This window comes from Cupressus sempervirens, chromosome 4 (genome assembly GCF_028749045.1).
Source record: "Cupressus sempervirens isolate cs-2001-9-10 chromosome 4, ASM2874904v1, whole genome shotgun sequence".
NCBI lineage: Eukaryota > Viridiplantae > Streptophyta > Pinopsida > Cupressales > Cupressaceae > Cupressus > Cupressus sempervirens.
The window spans coordinates 98,069,565-98,073,917 of record NC_143121.1 but is presented as its reverse complement, the minus strand read 5'-3'; the positions used below and the strand labels follow the sequence as shown (position 1 = coordinate 98,073,917).

The window sequence follows — 4,353 nt, the reverse complement described above, 5'->3', positions numbered from 1 at the left end:
GTGACATTCATAATTTTATCAAATCAATGGTATAATGTTAACACATAATTTATTAATGGAATGAATGAATTTTAGATGTTAACAAATAATTTAGATGTTAAGGGATGGGGCCAAATGAGCTTCCCCTTTCATGTGGTTGGCCCTGATTAGTAGAGAATATTAAACTATTCTTAAAACCAAGTGAAGCTCAAAAATAATCTATGATTGCATGACAACTAACTGTGTGAATCTCTTAGTTTCATGCAATGCAAAAGGATGTCATAGTTTAATATGCAATCTCAATTCATATGCATACGACATCAGGTAGAGCTAAAAAAATCCAACATGTGTGCATTTTTGTTAGAGGTTTGCATAGACCTATTAAGTAAATGTAAATGTGGTTGGCTTTTTTAGCTCCACCGATTGTCCATGCATACAAAACGTAGCTACATGTGCATTCTCGATTCAGAGTGGCATTCACAAATCAATAAAGTTGTAAGATGATATGATAATTTGTATTATTTGTAATCATTGTATTTATGTATACTATTTAGTTTTAGTTTTCAAAAATTGATCTTAGATTAATCTAAGCAAATATATAGAAATTTTATTCAAAAACATAAGTATAATGATAATGTTTTGTTTTCCTTTATAATTGATCACAAGTCCATAATCTTTTAAGATAAATATAATATTTTGTACCTTCAAAGTTGTATGCACAGTTTTTCATCAAAAGATAAGTAGAAAGTTTAATATTTTATTTTACTTTATCATAATTCCATAATCTTTTAAGATTGATATAATATTTTGTACCTTAGAAGTTGTTGGGTTTTCAGCTATGCGACAAGAAGAGTAGATAGATAGATGCAATACATCGAATACCTTTGTCTATTTATATACCCATTTGAGCACGACAGCGTTCAAAGTTTTCTGTCTCCCATAGCTACCAATTCAGTGAATCCTTTTCTTCCATGTATTCAATCACTGTTTCTTCATCATCATCATACTCTCTAGTTGCAGGAGTTCTACTAGTAGTCATACTCCTCATTTTTCTGAAGAACAAAAGGAGTTCATCATTACCAACAGGTCCTCGCATGGCCCATCGTTGGAAACCTTCCTCAGGTTGGGGGAAATCTCCACCAATCTCTTCTCCATCTCGCACACAAATATGGGCCTCTCATGACAATCAAATTAGGCATCCAGACAGCAATAGTTGTTTCATCTCCATCCGTGGCAAGAGAAATACTAAAGAACAATGACCAGAGCTTCTCAAGCAGGCCAATGAATACAGTTATAAGGGTTTTTTCCTACCAAGGCACAAGTCTATTATGGAGTCCTTATGGCCCTCACTAGCGTCTTCTTAGAAGGATCTCCAACACTGAGATTTTTAGCACCAGAAGGTTGGATGCTCTGCAGCATTTGAGAAGAGATGAGGTGTTTACAACTATTGAGGAGATCACGGAGGATTGTAAACAAGGGTATGGTGTGAAGATTGGGTAAAGAGCTTTTATGATTTCTCTTAGCATTATGGGTAAGATGATTTGTGGCAAAAAATTGTTTGAAACAGGTCTGCACGAGCTGCAGAGTGTAGGGGCATGGTTAAAAAAGCTCTTGAATTAGCAGGGGTTCCTGATTTATCAGGTTTTTCTCCATTTCTAGAGAGGTTTGATCTTCAGGTGCTGAATGCTAAAGATAAGAGTTTGGCCCAAGGCTTTGATAATATGTTTGACATAATCATTGAGGAGCGACTAGCACAAAGAACTGATATACCACTGGACGGTAATGAAGCGAAAGGTTTTCTGGATGTAATGCTGGACTTGAGAGAAGATGGCACACAACTTACTCTGGAGAACATCAAAGCAGTCATTATGGTAAGAGATATTATCCATAATAATTTGACAATAGGAAAATCTTAACTTGATATTTAATTTTGTTTGAGAGAGGCAAGAAGGTTGCAAATAATAATTCTGTTTTCTAAATATATTGGTACTCTTTCAATTAAAAGTTTTCCTTTTAGATTTGCAGCATAAGGAAACATGTATTTCTCTGTCATATTTATCCTAAATACCTTGTATATCAACTCCTAGAATAATCCTTTCAAAACAGAGAGCACACAGTGGTCAGTGCCGACAGGCACAAACAAACTAAACATTTTATGAACTTCACCCAACTAGATCCAGCATAGAACTTATAAAATAACTTGTTTCAACATGGAATAATAGCGCTGTCATCATGCTATTATAAAACAATACATAAATTTGGAAATACTATATCTCTACAAGCCCAAAAAACTGCTGATAGACCCTTACAAAATGAACAAGTCAAATTACTAAATACGAAACCTCTATATATATATATATATATGCACTGTCCATCTGTTTTACTTTTTGGGTCATATGAGCTTATTTGAGATGCTGATTGTGCAACCACTTTCAGATAAAGCTTATTGCCCAAATTCCTTTTCTTTGGCAGGACATGCTTATTGCAGGGATCGACACAACTTCATCAATAATTGAATGGACGATGACAGAGCTTCTGAGAAAACCAACACTGATGGAAAAAGCCCAAGCAGAGCTGGATGAAGTCGTGGGGTTGGAGAGAAGAATGGAGGAGACAGACATAACAAATCTCCCATATCTCCGAGCAGTAGTGAAGGAAGTGTTGAGATTACACCCTCATTTTCCACTGATAGTTCGAAAATCAGATGTGCCTTGTGAGATTAGTGGGTTTCTAGTTCCAGAGAATACACAAGTGATTGTGAATGCATGGGGCATTGGAAGAGACTCGACTGTGTGGGAAGATCCCTTAAACTTCAATCCAGACAGGTTTTTGGAATCCAACATTGATTACATGGATATGCGTTTTGAATTGATACCATTTGGAGCAGGAAGGAGGATATTAGTATTTGGTTAGTGAGATTAGTTTAAATTTTAGAACTATAATAGTTTTTTGTAACTATATATAAAATATTTTCATTCTATTAACTATAATTATAACGCACCTACATGGATCTATTTATTATATTGATTAGTAAAATATATTATTATTTCATTAGAATGCACTAGTTTTAAAAAAAATTATAAAGTGATTAAACATTTTGTTGTCTCATTTCTTGTATTTGTAATGTACAGTATGTGTTTTAGTGTGAAAGTAAATAACATAAGACAAAAAAAAATGAAGTGTAGATTTTTGATGAATAGTCTTTTTCTATTAATAAATAATATGTAGATTTTAGTAAAATAAGAGTACATATTTATATTTACATTGTTTATAATAAAAGTCAATACAAAAAAAGAAACAACAATAGATAAAGTATTATATTCATAATATTATATTTCTATGATTTGTACACATTTCATAATTTTATATAAGATATTTATAAATTGTTATAGATAATAAATATAGTTTTCTTGAACTAAATAAAGTGTCAAAAGAAAAATACAAGGTATCAAAATTAATCTAAGATAAAAGAACATTAGCATCTGCATATAACATGATTTAAGAGCGTATCTCACAAACTCTTATTCATAGGTCATGAGCAAGGTACTCAAAAAGTTAAATTATTGATTTGGGGAGGAGCATCAAGTTGTAATATGTAAGAAGTGCATCTAGATTTCATTCCCGAAGCAAGTTGTCCTTTTTACTTGAAGTTTGGTTGCCATTTTTTTTCATTTTATTGTAAAAAGAATTACTAACGTACAATACAATATAAACAGTTCAAAGTAGCAAAATAACCTGCACAAAGAACAACAGACTTCTATTACAACTTTACATTTCATGTAAACAAACTTGAATTTGTAAGACTTAACCAACCTAAATAAATATGTTATCTTTTTGGTTCTCAATCTTGTAATCTGGTATTTTTATTGATAAACCTACCTATCAAATATTTGCTTAAGTGGTGAAATAAACTGCTAAAGTAACTTCCGAAAAACATCTAACATTTCTTCCTACACACAACTATCATCATTGATTCAAAGCATTAAGTTTGCAAGACTAAAAAACCTAAACCCAATCGTTCAACATCCTCGACATAGAGTCTATACAAAGACATCATCACCAAAAATCTTATGAAACTCTTACGAAAAATCACAAAGACATCAGTATTTTTTCTGTGTCTAATTGTAACTGGTCAAAAACAACCACCAAAATGAGAGTGACACATCTGGTTAGTCGATGATCCCCGAACAAAAGCATTCCACCGAACCTCATTTTTGTCACTGGGCCCAAGAAGGGATTTTTTTTAATTTGGCAACTTTAAAGGTGAAATATGTCTCCGGGAATGTTTATGGGCCCAAATAACGATTATTTTTTGGCAAAAGCTTTCAAATTTTTTTAACTCACTCTCCCATTTAGTACAATGTCCTCCCTTCA

General features: G+C 32.7%; 1 pseudogene across 1 annotated transcript; it reads left to right on the top strand.

The window, feature by feature from the left end:
- The first annotated feature begins 893 nt into the window (after positions 1–893).
- On the top strand, positions 894–3,036 carry LOC149560111 (flavonoid 3'-monooxygenase-like; annotated as a pseudogene). Its single transcript, XR_016363326.1, has 2 exons — positions 894–1,850; positions 2,452–3,036. The product of XR_016363326.1 is annotated as a flavonoid 3'-monooxygenase-like (transcript).
- The last annotated feature ends 1,317 nt before the right edge of the window (positions 3,037–4,353 follow it).